Genomic DNA, 20,452 nt, shown 5'->3' on the forward strand with positions numbered 1-20,452 from the left:
AGGACTTGAGTTTCTCTTTCGGAGATGCTCTGAAAGCTTGGTGTGTATCTGTGGCAAAGCAGGGACACATTTGGAGAGAGATCTCTCTTTGCTATTTGGGCTGGTTCACCAAGGAGGTATGGTAGCTCATGCCTGAAATCTCAACACATGTGAAGCAAAAGCAGGGTATCGTCAGGTGTGGACAAGTGAGCTTGGGCTACCTAGTGGGTTCCAGGGGCAGACTCTGTCTCAAGAACATCTGAATTCATATCTGAAGCAAGTTGGATTCCAATACTGCAAGGTGGATTGGGGCCATCAGGACCACACAACTTATGGTGGGTTTGAGTAGGTGATTTTTTTAGTAACATGTCATCAAGGGCCCCTTTGAGTGACATGAACTACCATGTTCTCTACTGCAAATGAGCTTTTCTCATCTCCTGGGAATTGTTTCATGTGATGTATGTGCATACATAGTTATGTACGCTTGGCTGCTTCTTTTTTTTGAGACAGAATCTTTGAAGGTAGGTTTTGTCTGAAACTCCCTATATAGCTCAGGCTGGCCTTGAACGCACAGCAATCCTTCTGACTCCACCTCTCAAATATTTCAGTTGCAGACATAACCTACCGTTTCTGGGTTATTGCGGAACTCTTGGAAGGATTTCAGCTTGTGAGGTTGAAGTTGGGGAAAATCAGGGGGTGTATTTGACATCTTTTGCCATCGGCATTGTGTGTGACTCGCTAGAGGACAGATTGCGAGATATTTGGGAGATCTTCAAGTTGGTTTCTCCCCACCTCATCTCATCTTGAGGGTCTATTATGTCATAGTTGCTGTACTAAAAGTGAAAGGACAGAGCTGAAAAGGACAGGCATTCCTGGGTGGGGCGGGGCATGCAGGGAAGGCACCATGAAGTTGGCAGTGCCATAAGGAGTCACTGTAATCTCAATTGTTTTAGACGTTGGTAGATTCTGGGCATTCCACTTTGAAATGCAGCATCTTGGCATCTCAGGAAACAGAAGCAGACCACAGACTCTAGAAAGAATTCCTCTCTCACTCTTGCCCCCAGCTCCTTAGTACTCTCTAAGATCCAATTGTCTTGTCCTTAAAATAGTTCATAAAACCCTCCTGCAAGAGTAGGACTCCTTTCATCCAGAAAAACGCAAGATTGTTAGCGCTGGAGACACAGAAGCACAGAAGGAAGCCTGAGCAAACAGGCCAGGCCAGGTTCCCTTCAGTTGGCCATCAGCTCATACTCCATGTCCCCAAGCCCATTTCTGCATAGCGGTCCATACGAACTCACAGATTTTCCAGTTCTATATGGCTTAGACCAGCCTTGAAATCTTTATGTAATGAGGATGACTGGAATGGCCATAGGCTCCTGATCTCCCAAGTGCTGGCCATATAGCCTACTACGCCCCACTGAGTCTTAGTTTCTGAAGACTCCTGTGCCATATGAAGCCTACAGAAGGTAAATATATGTGCATTTCTCTAATTATCTATCTTTCATCAGAGGGTTCTTTGCCATGGGATTCATGGTGGTGAAGAGAAAAGTCCTGTCTGAAGTGTGGTAGCCGTGAGAGGAATCGGAGGCTCAGGTAGCTGATGCACAGGTGCAGGGGGTCAAAAGGGAGAGAGAAGCTACATTTAGAGCAGGCAGAGCATAAAGTGAGAAGAACGGGGAAGTGAAGGGGGTGTGGCTGCAGGGTCAAACCCAAAGTGCCTTCTCCTCAGGGCAATGAGAAGCCAGCAGGTGGTTGAAAGCGGCAACAAATGGCTTAGCTTTCTTGCGGTTGCTCCTGCCCGTGGAAGTCTCCTAGCCTATGTCTTTATCACTGGACACTTGTGCCTCGTTATTCCTAAGAGGGGTGAGTGTTGCTGAGTGGAAGGGATCAAAAGGCGGTGGGTGACTACTTGCTGAGTCGCCATCCCTGCAGTACTCTGAGGCAAGCTTTCTTTCCTAGGTGGCTGTACAGGAGTGACTGACATCGGTTTTATATTAGGGTTAACGCTCAATGCATGGTAACGGAGACTGCACTGGCTTCTGGGTAGGAGACCTGTGTTCAGGACACTGATGGGGTTTAGGATGCACTCCCCTCCAATATGGGCACCTGGGCTTTTGATAAAACTGAAGCAGGACTTCCTTTCTCAACTCCCTTGATAAAGATGCTAAAACCTACAAAGAATTTTCTGACCTTTCTTCTCAGCAGGCTATGGATCGATAGTCGCTGTTTACGAAGAACAAAGAAGCTGAAGACGCAGAGAGGTCCCAACCAGAATCCCAACAGGATTTGCTGACTTTCTACTACTTTTTTTTATCATTAGATCAGAGCCCCTGTCCCATCCTGCTTTCCCATTAAGGTCCCCTCTTCATCAGATCTATGCATTTAAAATACACAGGTTTGGGGGGCTGGAGAGGTGGTCCAGGGGTTAAGGGTGCATATTGTTCTTTTAGAGGACCCACATCAGCTGGCTCACAACCACCTGTAACTCCAGCTCCATCCAGGGCACCCTTTCCTCTGATTTCTGCATTAATGCATACAGACATACATAATTAAAAAAAAAACCAATAAAAACAATTCTTTAAAAACTACAGGTTTTCTCATTTTCGATTTCTGAGGATTCTCAGGTCACATAAACTTATATTATATAATCTGGCACGCTTTCTCTTGTCAGCCTTTGTTAAAGGGGCCTCACTGTGGACCTAGATGTGTCTAAGAAAATGTCACTCCGTACAACACCCTGGCAAGGAAAAACGCTTTTCATTTTGTTCATCTCCCAGTGCCCTTCTACTACAGAAAAAGGGTTACCAGTTTAGTAAAATGCTCTTCATCCTGCCCAGTGACTTGTGTACAAGGAAGTGGTTCTGAGTAACACCCTTTGCCAGCCTGCCTGGGAACTCGCTAGAAATGCAAATTATTGGACTCCACCCAAGACCCAGTAAATCAGAAACTCTGTGGGTGGAACCCAGGCTTCTAGCTTTAAGGAGGCCTCCTGGAGACTCTGGCTAATGTTAAAAGTTTGAGGACCATACCTAAGTGGGTAAACTTTAATAAAAAATTGCTGTACCGAACAAACTTAATCTTCTCGGATCTCTTGGCCAAAGTTCTGCAGAATCACCAGGAGAGGGCGGCTGTGGACCTGTTTTTTTTGCCTTCCCAAACTGCAGAGCCCGAGGGAGGGTGAACAGCAGCCACAGCAAGTTCTATCCGTTGCCCAAGTAAATCACAAATATATAAAAAGAGACTTCAAAAGGCCGTGCTATCAAAGCGACAGTTAAAGGCGACATTCAAAGTCACAGCTGCATCGACGAGGCTGCATCAGCATCTCGGATTCCGAAGCATTTAGGGCTGAAGCAGTTTTATTTTTGAGGCATTTCTTCGAGTCCCTTTCCTTTGATATACATGAGCTTCTCGACTTTCCTTTGTTCTTTTTCCATGCGTCAGGTTTTCATCAGGTTTTTGAGCTTCCCCGCAAAGACGTAGAACCGCAGCATGGTCAGCTGCGGATCCGCAATGCTCTGCTTCCCTAGCAGGGTTCGTCAAGTGTAGGCAGGGAACGTCCCTCCTCCCGCCTTCCTCTACAGGACTCCATCACCTTCCCCACGCACAACATTTTGATCTCCTCTGTGGTATTTGTGCTCTGCTCCTTTCTTCTCAACTCTGGAGCTGTCATTATTTCCAGGTTTCCTTACTGAGCCAGGGGACTTTTTGCAAGAGCCAAGTCACAGTGGGCCTAGATCTTGATGAGGTGCTGAATGACAGGGAAGGGTGTAAGGACTGAGACCTCCCTGTGTTTTCTCTCTGCCTGGCCTTTACACGGAGGCACACCCACGTCAGGAAGTCGGGATCCTAGTAAGAGGTACAGGATGACTTGAGGGTTTGTGTTTGTCCTAACTATCCCCGGAATGAAATGTGTAACTCCTCCGAAGAATGAGCTGCACAGGGGGCGCCTTACAGAGCATTTAGGGAATACCGAGTAATTCTGTATTTCTCACATTCTATTTAGGTCAACACAAGTTGAAAGAGTCTTCCTTCTGAAAAGTGTAATTAAAACAACAATGGCAATGAAGGTTTGTTTGTTTAAATTTGTTTAAAAATTCTAAATTAAGTTTTTTTTTTGACAGAACATTTATATTATTTTTCTCTAAGGTTCAGGGAACACCAAGGAGGAAGGAAAACAAGAAAACAGGGCAGGATGCTCAGGGGGGAGGGCTGCAAAATGCTATCTTCAGGGCACAGGAATAGCATTGCAAACGTGATCTCACCAATCTCACTGTAGCAGCAGCTGCATGCACAGGACCTGCACAAGTCTGGGCTGATTGACAGCCAACCATGGATAGGAAAAGGCTCATGAGGACCTATTGTCCCTGCCAACTTATAGCTACTGATGGATTCTGGGGAAGGGAGAGTCATTGTCTTCAGTTGTCTGTCTACTCAAGGTGAGTCAACTAGGTTCCTGTGGGTTGTTCTGCAGTTACACAGATAGCCCTGGTTAGAATCAGTGGCTTGCAAAACAAAGCAAAAAGACAGGAATTGGAGAAGGGACCTGTAGAAAGGAGGAGACTGTGACAGGCATGAGGGACATAACAGAGGATGGAGGGGTCAGAGCAATCAGAACAAACTGTGTATGTGTATGAAACAGTCAGAAAACAAATTCAATATATGGGAGGGAAGAACCAAGATAAAGGGAGGTATACTTGGGGGTGTGACATGGGAGTTCCCTCTGTATGATGGGGATACCATTGGTTAGTAAAGAAGCTGCTTTGGGCTTATTGCAGGGCAGACTAGGACAAGGTGGGAGTTCCAAACAGAGTAAGCAGAGTCAATGAGAAGCAATGTAGCCACCACAAAAGACAGATGCTGAACGCTTGACAGAACCTTACCAGTAGGTCACAACCATGTGGTGATACACAGATTAATAAAAATGGGTTAATTAAAGATATAAGAGCTAGCTAAGAATACGCTAGAGTCATTGGCCAAGCAGTGATGCAATTCATACAGTTTCTGAGTGGTTATTTCAGGTCTGGGTCGATTGAAAATGAACGAGTAGACTCTGCCTCTGCCTACAGATTGGCATGCCAACATGGGGCTGACTACATCCACATAAAACCTGAGAAAAGTTGGAAAGGAATTCTAGATACAAAAGAACAGAGTTAAGCATAGCTTCTTGGTAGCTGACCCCCCCCCCCCCTTTTTTAAAGATGGGCTCTGTTTGCTGGCCACGAGCAGGGGCATTGTGGATCCTTTTAGAGAGGTCTTCCTGATTCATCATTAGCAGCTAACAAACTGTGCTGCAGAGGCTTCCTGGTTCATGCTGCCTGCATGAACTCTGACTCTTTCAGGAGGTTGAGCACTTGAATAGGGTTTGTGGGCAATGCGCTGCAAGTGACTTGGTGGCGGCATGGGCCAACTGCTTACCAGAGTTGAGGTGGGGAGCATAGCTCCCTCCCAGTGGTCCCAGAGCTGGTAATGAATTAACTCTGCCATGTTAAACCAGTATTCAGGGCTGCGGTGACCACACTACTTACCATTTTTAAATGTATTTGGGGAGGAGGGGAGGAGGTGGAAATTTTGAATGGTATTATTTATAAAGAAATAAAATAAAATAGTTCAGAAAAAATGTATTTGGTCAGAAAAGGATTCCAAATATATAATAGGACAGATTCAGACATAAAAGACCTCTAAATGAGACACAGTGTGTTTAAAAATTGTACGTAGGTTTGGCAGAGAAAAGAAGAAGAATATAAAGAGTTATAAAAAGAAGTAAATAGTTTTCAAAAAATAAAACAAAGTCTTTAAAGAGACAGAGTAAGGCAGGCGTAGATTAAAGGAGTAAAAACGATAAGTCATGTAAAAATGGAATATACACAGAGATTATTATATACTAGATTATGTATATTATTGTGTTTCTTTGAATTTTTTGACTGTGAATGAGCCAAGTACAGAGAGACATTTCATTGTACAGGCTGCTAAGCTAAATCAACATATATATTTTAAAGGTATCTTGACCTCAAAATTTGGGCTTAAGTATATGTTGCTTTGGAAAAGAGGTTCTGCTTTTGTTTCCACAGAAGATGGGAACCTGTGGATTCCTTCCGGTTATTGTGGTTTTATGGAACAGAATCCCCCGAGAGATCTCCATGAACCCTAGGAATGCTTCACCCAATAAACAGCAGGAAATAGTTTGGAGAAAACTATGCCCAAATTTTCAAAATTATTGCTTATAAATGTTTGTTTATATTTAAAGGGGGATATACTATAGAGAATAATGCTTTTCATTGGTATGGGTCTTGGTTTATTGATACAAATTTAAGATCGATTTTGTTATATTGTATTTCTGATCTTGATTAAAGTATTGTGTTTGTGCAGCTCATTTAAAAATATAATATATGCCTAAGAAATACAGGTTAATAGAGAGTCATCCATAATAGTCAAGCTTGTAGTGATGTTAGCTAGGTTTTCTAGATGTATAGAGATATATTTCAGATGGATAGTTATCCTTCAAACATTTCAAAGACTTACAGAATATATTTTTTAAAATGTTAGGACTTTTCATGACAATGAGACTCATCTGCTCCTAGCAACACCAATCTACTTCAAATGGAGGATGGGTATCATTTTGGTAAGAAACTGCTCTTGTCTGGACTGCTTGATGTTATGCTTTATGTACTGGACATGCAGGACCCACAGAAAAAAATGACTGCTGAACTTGCTTAAAGGTGAGATGGTTCTTCGGGGTTCCTGCTTCATGAAAGAGTCTGCCAGATATTATGCAGAACATAGAAGAAAGTGACGGACAAACTGACAATATAGGTGGAATTGTCTTTGAAATTTCCCACTTCATGGAAAAGTCTGGTGGATACTATGGGACTGTAGGCTGAAGATGGGTTCTCCAATATTACAAAAGAACTTTGGGTGACTGTCCAGGCAGCAAGATGTCTCTGTCAATTCTAGAGTTTTGGAAGTTGCTTACAATTCACTTCCTGTTTACTTAGGTAATATATCCTTCAGGAGTCTTTGATGGAGTTGAAGAATAGATAGTTATAATTATAGTTTTCCTTAGTTATGATAAAAGATAAAGTAGACATAAATATTGTAACTATAATTCTTGATTGGTAACTGTTTTGTTGTATGTAATATTGCTATGTTAAAGTTAAAACCTTCCTTTTTATTTAGACAGAAAAAGGGAAGGTGATGTAGGGTTCTCCTCTGTATATTGTGAATACCATTGATTAATAAAGAAGCTCCTTTGGGCCTATTAGAGAGCAGAATAAGGCAAGGTAGGAGTTCCAAGCAGATGGAGGAGAGAGTAAGCAGAGTCAATGAGAAACCATGTAGCTGCCACAGAAGACAGATGCTGGATGCTGGACTGAACCTTGCTGATAGGCCACAACCATGTGGTGATACACAAATTAATAGAAATGGGTTAGTTTAAGATATAAGAGCAAGCTAAGAAAACACTATGTGTCATTGGTCAAGCAGTGTTGCAATTCATACAGTTTCTGTATGGTTATTTTGGGACTGGGTAGACAGGAAATGAGTGAGTGGTCTCTGCCTACAGGGGTAGAAGGAAAGCAAGAAAAGAGTGCTGTGTGACAGACTTTTCTTGTAGAGACCTGGAACAAACATCTGTAAGCTACTGATAGGAAACCAACGACAGATGGAAGTTGGGATACCACCAAAGCTCAACTTGATGAACCAATGATTTTTGGTGGAGTTACTTACAGAAGTATGGTGAGAGGTTACTTACGGAAAAAGATGATTTAAAGACAGCTTCACCACTAAAGCCCACCTCAGCATTGGAGACAGCTTGGGAAGGCTGGGGTGTCCTGAAGTTCAGTAGGTTAGGGTGTCTTTTCCAGGTGGCTCAGTTGGCCTAAAGCTCCTCCAGGCATCTAGATTGGCTTTTGTTTCTTCCATATTAGCTGGTCTCTGCTCATGCTGGTCTTATCTCTACCTCTTCCAAGTAGCTGTGCTTGTCTGAGAGTGACTTTCCGTAGTCTTTATTATTTATATACTTGGAGTGGGAGGGGCCTAGTTAATCTGGTCAGTTTCAGGGACTTTCTAAAGCTATTTTGAGTTACTTACTTCCTGTAAGCAACTTAGTTTACCTGCAGGATGGAATGGTTCAATCTGGAGGGCATTGCTACATAGCAAAGCAGAAAGGGAAAGATTGGAAAGGATAATGGGGGTGGGAAATATACATACATACCCATAGACACATTTATATATGTGAACATATCACAGTGAAACCCATTTATATTTAGTAAAAATCAATTTGAAAAAGTCTAAAAATGATAAAGTAAAATACCATTAAAACTTTATATATATTTTTTTCTTTTTGAGACCAGGTTTCTTTATCTATGCAGCCTGGCTTGGAATTGCATTTTAGGTCAGGCTGGCCTCACACTCCCTGGGCACTTGGTTTTCCATTCATTTCTATCATTAGCATATAAACTAATGCATTTCATTATTATTTTCAATTTGGATGTTCAGAGAATTTCCTGCTGTGGTGATGCCAGGGTGGGAAAGGGGTTTGCCTGTTGATAAGGAGACATATTTTATAACTTTAAAGCTGTATGAGAGTCTTTCTCAATTTATAGTAAGATCTTCACACATCTATTCCAAATTCAAGTTCAAGCAGAAACGTGCCATAGCTCCCAGCTAGTGGAGGAAGGAGAGAAAGGAAGGATAAAATCATTTAAGCCTGGTTCTATGCCAACAGATTGGAGGCCTCTTAGTGCTTGGCTGCTTCCAGTTCGGAAGGGTGCATATTAAATGATGATTTGTTATCGCTGAGTTGTTATCTTGACTTTGGAACAATAAGAAAGGAAATACAGACTGCACGCTCAAGGACGATCCACAGCTGTCTTGATTTGTCATTATGATACAATCAGGTTTCTTTTTTTCTTTTTAGTGGTGGTTTGTCTACTGCTTTGCTTTATTTCATTTTCTGCTGTTCCTTTGCAAAGCTCTGAAATTCTGAGGCTGTCTAGAGGCAGAATGAAAATGCAGGGAAAATTGGGGTGATATTGAAAGAGACAGGGGAGCCTTGAATGAAGGCATCTGGTTGAAGTGTTTCACCAGGATCTGAGCAAAATTTCCAGCTCAAGACCATTCACCCTTCCTAGCCACACAGCTGCAAACTCCTAGGAATCACACCAAACAAAAACAAAACAAAACAAAAAACAAAAAACAAACAAGCAAACAAACAAAAACATTTACAGGGAGAGGACATTTATTAACCCTGTTGTGCAACCTTATTGACGTCTGGTTTTATCTCATCAGGGTATATTCAAGGCATCTTTGGAGACACATTCTTTCTCACTCTTAACAAAGAGAGAGAAGGGGTCAGATTTTTTAATATGAAATGTAACTTGAGAGCACCAGCATGGTCGTATAGCTGATACTAAAATAATTAATGGCCTCCTCTCCATTAAGAAACCCATTCCTATTCTTGGTACAGCTTACTTTTCCTATGCTCCCTTGGGAAGCAGACACTCCTACTTGGGTATGTCATACTCTCATCTGAGAGCTCCTCTTTCTCTTCACCCTCATGTATAAACCTGGATTAAAATATCTTGAATACAATCACCAAGTTTGTTTTTTAGCCTTGAAATTCTTTTCATCCTCATATATTCCATTAACCAGGTTCCATTTCCTGAAAGCTCCCCAGTCTGGTTAAAACATTGCCTTCAGCTGTAGCAGTAGTGTTGAGGCTATGAGTCCATGGGCAAACATTTCAGAGACACAAAGACAATGAGTAGCCCTGCATGTGCTTTCCTCTATTCTATGAATACACAGTTTTCTCAATAAGATTCCAAGCCACTTTCTTTGTTTTGTGGTATAGGAGGTCCTTCTGGCTATGTGTTGCTATATCTTGTTGGTTAATGAGTAAAGAAACTGCCCTGGCCTGTTGATAGGGCAGAACTTAGGTAGACAGGAAAGACGGAACTGAATTTTGGGAGGAAGAGAGCAGAGTCAGGGAGATGCCACAGATCTGCCAGCCAGAGTAAGACATGCTGCTGAAACTTAGGGGTAAGCCACTGCCACATGGCAATACACAGATTAATAGAAATGGGTTAAACTAAGATGTAAGAGTTAGCCAATAAGAAGTTAGAGCTAATGGGCCAAGTAGTGATTTAATTAATATAGTTTCTGTGTGGTTATTTCAGTTCTGGACAGCAGGGATGAACAACTGGCCCACGTCCTTGCAACAGTTTTGCACAGAACTCTTTTGCTCTCCTTACTTGTTGTAGTAAATCTCATCCCACTCTTTTATCTCTAGGCTGTGCTTGTTGGCTTTGCACTCACTGAGATGCAATCTCTGTTGCATTGTTACAGTAGAAGCAGACTAAGAAGTGCTTGCTAAAAGCACAAGCCCAAACTTGTGATCCTTCTACTGGATCAGCTTGATTGACTCCTTGCTGCTTGACTTTCTGGGTAGGAGTGGGATCTGTCCCTCACTAGACTCTCAGCTGTTTCCTGACTACCAAAAGGTACTCAGAAGACCATGGTGTTTGCTCAAGTCCTAGATGTTTGACCGTGTATCTCTTGCATGCTTGTGCCACACCTTCTCACTGTCACAATCCCTGTTTGACACTCTCCACTCTGAACTTCTTCCCCTGATTGACATTTCATAGGCTGGATGCCAGAGATCTCCTTGCTCATGTTAAATGGAGGAGGATATTGCCCTCAGAGGCTTCCTGCTTCTGATGAGGAAAGCTGGAAGAAATGGCTTCCATTGACAGAGTAGATACTAGAATGGCCATTTGGCATGGCAGTATCTAAATTTCATTCATTTCCTGGGCCTACGGTCTCGGCTAGATAAGTTTATGTGTTAACTTGACTCTGGGAGCTCTGAAATCTGGTAACCATTATTTCTGATTTTTGTGTGGGGGCGGTAGAGGATGGAGGGGCATGGGGTAAGGTGAGAGCATTTCCAAGAGAGACATTCACATCAATAGACTGAACAAATCCCTGTCTTTCGACACAGGTAGGCATTGTTCAATCCTGCTAGGACCTGGATACAATGGAAAGTCATAGGAATAATGAGTCTGCTGCTACTTGGCTACCATACCCATCTTTTCTTGCCTTTTGATATCAAAACCTTTGAACTTGGGCTTATACCCTTGGATCAGAAGCAGACAGTCATCTTCCTTAGTGTTCCAGCTTATGGCGAGTCTCCTTGGCTTTCATAATGCTGTGAGAAGATTCTTCATAAGAACACCCCTGAACATGCTTCTGCTTTTCTGAAGAGGTCTAGTTGTAGATCCTTTGGCTCAGACATTCTCATCATTCCAGTGGTCTAACCCAGATACTTCCAGAAACTATTTGAGCTGTTGTTTCAAGTGTCTTGGATCTTGTGAGGAAAACATGCAATTGTGGAGTTTCAGGGTCATAGGCTTCCTTTGGTTTGTGTTGAGATTCAGCAACATGTATTGCTTGGCTGCTTCTCCTCCAGCTCAGTCAAGACTCTGGAACCTCCGGTTGGACCAATTCTTCAGCTCAACCACAAATTCCTGTGGAGAACTAAAGGTCACAGTGGGCGCTTCAGGCTGGAAGTATTGTGTTACTGTGAGGCAGGCCTTTGGTGCTTTCCCTTATAATGCTCAAAGACCTCCTGAAGGGAACAGGCCCTTCCTTCAGTCTGGGTCATACTCCTGGTCTGGTCCCTGAGTCCTCTGTTCTCTGCAGGGCCCGAGCTCTGAACTCCTTGCCCTGATACAGCCCTTCAGAAATTTTCTGAATCCCTCATCTCACCTGTCCCATTGCTTTCCTGGGGTAGGTTTGCTGCAAAACGTGGGACACTGCAAATTGCTGTTCTGCTTCCTTCCGCTCCCTGCCTTGAGAGCAGCTGGGCTTTGTCACGTGGACTTTCTTGAGTATCTGCTTCTGGTAGAAACTTCCACTGAGGGCTGTGAGCTGTCAGGGACCAGGTGCCCCTAGGTGTGACATGTCATTCCTGTGTCACCCTCTCCAGTCACACATCTCAAAAGAACCCACGTGAGGACTGCCATGTTCATATCATCATCCATCTTAAAACCCTTCCTACACTGCTTTTCGTGTTCTTCAGGAGAACACATCTGAGTTTGCTTTTGACTCTTTGGAGAACTCGAATTCCAGGCCCTTGGGCTCTGACACTGACTTTCAAGTGAGCCCACTCAGATTATTTCTAGATTCTAATTGAATCACTGCATCCTAGGTCCTTTGGGGCAAAATTCCAATGCCCAGTTGTCACTGTCCTTCCTCAGCATGTAGGACAGAACAGTTCCAAACAGAAGGTAAAAGCCCAGAGCCCAGAGCCTTCAAACACTGGCTTTGCTGCAAAGTAGTCGTGGGGCCTCACTTTCTGGGCTTCAATTTCTGTGTCTGTGGAAAGGTCGTATTTACCCAGGGTTATAGTGAGGATTAAAGAAGCTCATGTGCCTCACACTTTCAGGATGCTCTTTGGCACACAGTTGTCATCATTTAAATGCTACCTGTTATTAGTTTTCGAGCTTGAGTCTCCAGACTGCGGAAGTTAACATGTACTCCGTTCAAACTGCACTGCCGGTATTCCTTGGGAACATCTTGTTTTATATTTACATTTGTGTCTGGGCTCTTCCCCAAGCACAAGATACATTTCCTGTTTCTGAAGCTAGCCTGAGCTCTACCTGTTCTTCAAAATTTAGCAGAGCTTCTCCTTAGGAGGAGACTTCCTTCCTCAGGAGTCGTTTGGGTGAACCCTCTGTCACACCCCAGTGACACCTCCGATCACACTTTCTTCTAATCTGTAGTTCTCAAGTTGTGTCCTTGGTACCAGTGAGCCTTATCAGAGGAAGTGCAGTCTTTTCAGCCTTTGAATCTAATGGCCTTTGCGGACAGTAAACAATCATTGATGGTCTCCCTGTTGAAAAATTGACTATTGCTTTACCTTTCTAGGCAGCCACAGAAGCCAAGCCTGGCCATGCTGCAGGAACAACCTCGATTGGTTCCAGCCAGCAGCTACTCTGACATGGACCCAGATAGCTTGCTGTTGGGGCCGTTTGTGTTAGAGCCTCTTCTGATACACTGGAAATCTCTTTGACTGCTAATGTTGGTTGTTACTTGACAAATAGCCCAGGAGATAAACTGTGTCTGTCTGTGAGGATTTTTAGGATGGGTTGAGGTGGGAAACTCGTTCACTCTAAATACGGGAAACAGCATCCCATGACCTGGAATTCTCAACTGAATTAAGAAGGGGAAGCAAGTTGAGCGTCAGAGTTCATCTCTCTGTGTCCTGACTATGGATGCACTACCACCAACTGCTTTCTGTCCCCAGGGCCATGATGTTCCAGCCATGGCAGGCCACATCCGTTAACTGTGAGGTGAAATAAACTCTTAGGTTGTTTTCACAGGTATTTTGTCACAAGGATGTTTCATAGTATTTGTTGAAACAGTGAAGTTGTATCTTTGCCAAGGAGACTTCTGATTATTTTAATAAAGAGTCAAATGGTCAATAGTCAGGCACAAAGCAATTAGGTGGGATTTTCAGAGACAGACAGGACTCTGAGAAGAATAAAGACAAAGTTGTCAGGGAGACATGGAGAGCAAATGGGAGGTGCAAGATAGAAGAACGGTAACACCATGTGGCAGAACATAGATTAAAAAATATGGATTGTCTCCAAAAACCTATCTACACCAAAAAACCTATCTGAAAACAACAACAAAGGATTGATTTAAGGTATAAGAGATAGTTGAGATAAGCCTAAGCTAAAGGCCAAGATTTCATAATTAATAATAAGTCCCCATGTCATTATTTGGGAGCTGGCTGGAAGGACTGAGAAAGACTCATTATACACCAGCAAGAGGAAGACACCCTTAGGCTGCTTGCTGCCTTCCCATTAGAAGCACAAACCCAGAACTGCTTGCAGAACTCAGGGAGAAGGTGCTCTATCTCCATACACAGTGACAAATTGTGAAAGATTGTTACATTTCTTTACCTATGTGTATGTGTGTATGTGGGATGTGCCACAGTGAATGTGGCGGTCAGATGACAACTTGTAAAAGTCAGTTCTCTTGATTCGCTCTTGTGGGTCTGTGGCATCAAACTCAGACTGTCAGGCTTGGCACCAAGTGCCTTTGCCCATAAAGCCATCTTGCCATCCAACTAAACGCTTTTGGTTTTGCAGCTAAATGTGTGACCGTGATTGTCATGGTCTCAGAAGAAATCTGAAAAAAAAGTCGGGTTGAAGAAATCAATTGTTGGAAAAATTGATCGAAGAAATTTCTAGCTATCCCTTTCTTACTCTTTTAGTTATTAGCAGCAATTTATACAGAGTAACAAAGAAGCCAACCCAAAGACTGCATGTTATGCACGCCTTGCATTTACCAGTAGATTCTATTAAATGAGTTTCCTATGCATGTCTTGGTTGTTACTTGGGGCTAATCTTCATAGAAATGGAGGAATGCACCATTATTTCTCGATTTTACTTCTTGGAGTGTGTTGTGATAGCTACAGCTACCACAGCCATAACTGGCCATGAGGACAAGGCCCTCCAGCTAGAAGAGAATAAAAAGAAGAAGGACTTAGGTCATAAAGTAAACCCTTCCCAGCCTTTGCCAGGGTTCCTTTTCAATTTACTGCCTCATGCATTTCAACTGAGTCCAGCTGACTTAGTGGACCATTTGTTCTTTTCCTTGCAGAAACACAAAGGGTGCTTCTGGGTGAATTTAGACCAGGTCTCAGAAGCCAGCATCAGATCAAGGCCCTGCTTGTTCTAGGCTCTCTAGACTCCAAGTCTAAAGAAACCCTGTCCTAGCCTCTGTGTACCCATCTCCCTTCTTCTCTTCCTCTTTGTTCTCCTCTATGAATCCTAACCCTGTTCCTAGACTCTTTAGTTTCTGTTGCCCTTCATTTGGGTTTGATAAATTTCAATAGCATCACACCCAATTACCAACTTGTACCATCTGTGACTTTATTTTAAAGCTTAAGTCTCTCATCCCGTTTGCTCATCTGTGTCTATAACCTCTGGATACAGATACTCTCATTCTCAGTGCCTGTTTGTTGTAATAGGAGTGGCGGGGCTGCGTCCCCAGCACCCCGGCCGCCTGGCTAGCTTATGCCCCGAAATAATAACACACAAATTGTATTCTTTTAAACACTGCTTGGCCCATTATATCTAGCCTCTTCTCGGCTAACTCTTGCACCTGGACTAGCCCATTTCCAATCATGTGTGTAGCACCCCAAGGTGCACTTACCGGGAAGATTCTAGCCTACGTCCATCCTGGGTCGGAGCTGAATCGCGTCTGCCCAGGAGAGGGTAGCATGGCATCTCTGCTCCAGAGAGCAGAGCTGTCGAGTCTCTGCTCACTTCCTCTTCCTCCCAGCATTCTGTTCTGTTACTCCTCCCACCTATGTTTTAACCTATCAGGGTCAAGCAGTTTCTTTATTGCTTAACCAATGAAATCAACAGATTGATATATGACACTCCCACATCACCTGTTGACAGAGGTTTCCCCACCTCCATTTTTTAAGTGCTGTAAGACAATGGTCTTGTACCCTGTAAAGATTTGTCATTTATATTGGTTTAATAAAATGCCGATTGGCTAGTAGCCAGGCAGGAAGTATAGGTGGGGATGACCAAAACAGGAGTGTTCTGGGAAGAGGAAAGGCTCAGTCTACAGTTATCACCCAGACAGAGAGGAAGCAAGATGAGAATGCCTCACTGATAAAAGGACCAAGCCACATAGCTAACACAGACAAAAAGTATGGGCTAATTTAAGATGTAAGAATTAGTTAATAAGAAGCCTGAGCTAATGGGCCAACCAGTTTATAATTAATATAGACCTCTGTGATGCATCATGCCCATCTGTACTCTATGTGCTACCATACAGTTTGTGAACCAGGCAAAGGGCTGGAGATTGAAACACACAAAGACTCACAGACAGAGAGACAGGTCATCCTTGAAACTAGAATGCCCCAAGAATGCCCCTTTATTGTGTACTAGAATCGCTTATATAGAGATTCTTAACTGATAGCCACGCCCCAGCCAAATGCACCAAAAACCACTCCCTTGCCATCAGGAACTCCTGAGGGTCTTGTTCTCAGAGCAGCTGCAAGCATTATAAGTAGTTAAATTCAGGATCTGGGGGGTTCACAGCTCCCAACAGACCTCTGTGTGCTGCTTTGGGACTGAATGGTTGTGGAACCAGGTAGGACAGAAACCTCTGTCAACAAGTGCCCAGGAGAAGAAACTGTACTGAGGAAGGTGAGAATCCTGGAGAGTCAGTTAAGGGAAACTTTATGGAAGCCACGGGATCTTGGTTTACTAGATTTGAGGTGTCTGTGCCCTAACTTTTAGGCAGATAATTTCTGCTCTAGGTGATCCACCAGGGAGTGCTAGGCTCTGAAAACCTACTGCTGATCTGTGGCAGTTACTGGTTTGTAAGGGAAACCATTTTAAAGTAGTCTTAAAGAGGCCATCAGTTGAGGAGAACTCCATCAGCATGGTCCCTAGCAGCTCTGTCTCCCCCTTGGGATATGTTCATTTCCCAGTGTTAACCTTAATCACCAGCTTAATTGTCGTTTCTTACAGTTGATTATGGCTTCCTCTGATGAGATCAGATCCCATCAGGCCAAGGGCTTAGCCTCCTGTACCTTGTTGCTCCCCATGGGATGACCCTCATCTGCAAAGGTTACAGAGGCCTCATTAGACCTCAGAGAGGGGAATCTCGGGTTGGGTAACCTGTCTTTCTCAAAGCAGTTCCCCATCTAGGACTGGATTTTAATTAGCCCTCAATTCCACCCAAGTATTTGACATCACATTTGAAGGGTACAGATTTGCATGCATGACCAAAACTTGGGGCGCCCTTTTAAGCTGGCATTTCTCACTCTGGGTCCTTGGACAAAGGCCTAACAGTGGCAGCAACTCTCTGCCATCTACTTACACAAAGATGGCACAAATTGCTATAACAACTGATGGCTTTTTTTCTTTCTCTTTCTTCTTTTTCTTTTCTGTCTTCCTTTTTTTTTTTTTTTTTGCTTTTTATTTCTTAAAAGCTGCCTGTGTGATGGGCAGCACAGCATGGACGAAATGCATGAAGTGGTGGCTAGCTTACTAGATTGCCTAAGCAAACCAACACAGCGATTTTATTGTCTTCACAGCTATGGCTCTTCGTCTCTGTGTTCTGTTCCTTTATTTGCCATGCAAGTCACACAGACGCTGGAATAATAGCTTTTAGGCTGAGAGCCGTATTGCTGCTAGGCTGAGAGCCGAGAGACCTCGGCCATTTGTGTGCAATCTCATTTGAACTCAGGGATTGGGGAAGGCAGCGTTTGCCCCCTCCCCTTACTTTCTCAACTGCTATTCAGCTTCTTGTGCCTAATGAGGCTTTTCAAAAAGGAAAACCGGCAAACAGAAAACACGAGTTCTGCTCTTTAAGCAATTGCTTTTCTAAATTCTTCATCAGAACACAGTTGTACGATGAAGGTGCATTTTTAAGGATGTCTGAGCTACAATCTACAGCACCCATGGCAAATGAGTCAGATTGGGTGGTTTCCGTAGCAAACGAGATGTTTAATATCCCCTTTCATTAACTGAGAAAACTATTGGACAAATTAACTTTCTGAGACTAATAATTACTCAGTTAATTAAATACCTTTCTGGCCAATGATTCCTGGTCTGAGGACTGAATATCTTTGGAAGTACCTTAATATCGAGGCAGGGCATGCTAAATCTATTCACAGCCTCCATGAACAGAGACGACTCCACACACTTAGAATTTCCATTTTCATCTGTGTAAAGATGCTGGTTCGGAGAGTGAGGTGAAACCGTGCCATCAAAAGCAGCTGTATTTGGCCCCAAGGAGATGTCTCTCTGAGAGCAATGTGCTGTACAAGCACTAGGACTTGAGTTCGCATCCCCAGCACCCATGTAAAAATACAGATGTGCACATCTGTAGTCACAGTGCTGGGTGGGGAGTGGAGACAGGCAGGTTGCAGAGGCTCAGTGGCTGACCAGTCTAGCTGATACTCTGAGCTCTAGGTTCGGTCTAAAACAATGAGCTGTAGGATTGGTCTAGCCAAAATAAACACTGAGCTGCAGGGTTGGTCTAGCCGAAACAGTGAGCTGCAGGATTGGTCTAGCTGAAACACACACTGAGCTGCTGGTTCAGTGAGAGACCCCTCTTTCACAAATTGAAGTAATGAACAATGGAGGAAGACACCCAGCATCAATTTCTGGCTTTCACACAGTCACATGCATACATACACATGCATGCATGCATGCACACACCTAAATTAGTGGCATCTTTGGGGCATATTTTTCAGCCAACAAATATTAAGCAAGCACCTGCTATGCTTTGGAGACAGCCCGGCCTGGTCTGGATCTCTCAGTTCTGTCTCAGCCTCCTGGCTGCTGAGATTCTAGGTGGGGGTCACCACACATGGCCTTCAGTGTTTTTAGCTGAGGGTTCTTTGGGGCAAATGCTCTGGAAACTCCTCTGTATGCTTTTCCCCATTAAGCAGAGAAGTTCTGGGAGCATTTTGAGGACTGAACTAACAGCACGGAAGGGATGGTAGAGACTGCATGAGCTGGCTGGTAGCTATTTTTAGAGATCATTTACCCAGAGAGAATTCGGAGCATCAAGGATGCGTTCTGGGTTCAAGGTCACACGAGACAAAGAGGGCTTGTGGTGACCATTCTTGCATTTGCACCTTGCCTCTTCCGCTTGCTGGGTGATGTAGAAGATGCTGTGAAGCACAGAAAGCCCAGATGTTGGCAGTCCTGACTTCGGAGGATCATCCAGAGATGCGCTTGATGTTTCAAGCTTTGCACTGGGCAGTGAGTGCTGGCTTGCAGTTAATCTTTTCTGTTTCAAGCTGAAGGAACTAAGAAAGCTGAGAAGGCAGGAAGTCGATCTGACCTCTCTCTCTTGGCCCGGCTTTGGAAAGATTTCCTGGCTTGCCTTCTCTGAAAGGAGGTGGTAGGCCTCCTTTTCTATCTGGTTCCTAACCTTACACACAGGGTTTATTAGAACTGACAAGCAGAGCCTGCTGGGACCCCAGTCCATCATCACCATTAGATTACACCCTTTGCCTCTAATCACCCTGCGGCTCACTGCCTATATACATTGCAGTTTTCTTATTTACGGAGCCTTCATTTCTGAAGGTGTCTATGTCACATGAATTTTTAATTACATAAAAATCTGATACACGTTCCTTGTGTTATCTATCATTTGTTATGACCTCCAACCTTGGGTGATGGAGGAAATGATACCTTTTTTTTCCTTTGTTGCAGCAGAAGCAATGGTAAACTTTTCCAGGCCAAAGTGCCTCTGTACCTGCCTAGAGAATTTATGGCTTGAGAGCTGACCAGAGGTTTCATTCATAACGATGTGTCAGGATCTGCTCAGGAGCCACCTTCTCCTCCTTTGTATTCATAACCGTATCAAGTTTTGTTTGAGGGCTCAGGACATGAGACAACCCTAAGTTCCAAGAGCACGAAGTAGACTCTGCAGAGTATTGGGTCAAGATGCTCAGAGCTGAACATAAATCATCCAACTTGCTTTTGTATATATGCCTGCAAAGGGCTCCTGCAGACAGAGGCTCCTCTTTAGGATGCTGGTGGGCGGGGAGTGGCATCCTGACACTGAGAAGCATTTTGCCAACTAAGTGACAGTATTTAAACCATAGTCATAGGTTTAAACCATAGTCATAGGTTTGTAGAAAGAATTTGTTCTAAAATATATAGAAAATAAGATAGTTAAGAAAATAAATGACTGTGCTGGCTGGTTTTATGTCAACTTCACATAAGCTACAGTCATTTGTGAGGAGGGAACCTCAATTGAGAAAATGCCTCCGTGAGACTAGGCTGCAGTCCAGCCTGTAGGGCACTTTCTGTATGAGCTATTGATGGGGGAGGGCCCAGTCCATTGTGTGTAGGGCCATCTCTGGCCTGGTTGTCCTGAGTGCTGAAAGAAAGCAGGCTAAGCAAGCCATAGGGAACAAGCAATACTTCCTTAGCCTTTGCATGAGTTCCTGCCTCCAGGTTCCTCTCCTGTTTGGGTTCCTGTTATGACTTCATATGATGATGAACTGTGATGTGCAAGTGTAAATCAAATAAACCCCTTCCCTCGCAAGTTGCTTTTGGTCATGGCATTTCATCACAGCAATAGTAAGCCTAACTAAGACAACTACATTCCCCACAACCCCAAGGGACAGGGTGTCACTATGTAGACCAGGCTGGCCTGGAATTTACAAATTCCCCTCCCCCTGCCTCCCGCATTATGGGATTAATGGTATGCACCATACCCAGTCAGCTTAAACTATAATATTTATTGATTTCTTTTTCTTCAAATGAAAATTTTGTATTAAGATTATATTCTTCATTATATTCATAATATTTGACCTAAAACTCTTTCTAGTTCAGCTACTGAATTGCTAACCTTCAATTTACCTCATATTTCTTCATAACTAATATGGTACTTTGTGCTTTCCTTTAGTGGGCGAATG

General features: G+C 43.5%; 1 long non-coding RNA gene across 1 annotated transcript; it reads left to right on the forward strand.

Moving 5' to 3' along the window:
• The first annotated feature begins 1,719 nt into the window (after positions 1-1,719).
• Positions 1,720-2,523, forward strand: LOC142853845 (uncharacterized). The gene is made up of 3 exons (XR_012911273.1): positions 1,720-1,842; positions 1,939-2,022; positions 2,185-2,523. It is a non-coding gene; the product is annotated as an uncharacterized LOC142853845 (long non-coding RNA).
• Positions 2,524-20,452: the final 17,929 nt, after the last annotated feature.

The sequence above is a fragment of the Microtus pennsylvanicus genome, chromosome 7 (genome assembly GCF_037038515.1).
Source record: "Microtus pennsylvanicus isolate mMicPen1 chromosome 7, mMicPen1.hap1, whole genome shotgun sequence".
Classification (NCBI taxonomy): Eukaryota; Metazoa; Chordata; class Mammalia; order Rodentia; family Cricetidae; genus Microtus; species Microtus pennsylvanicus.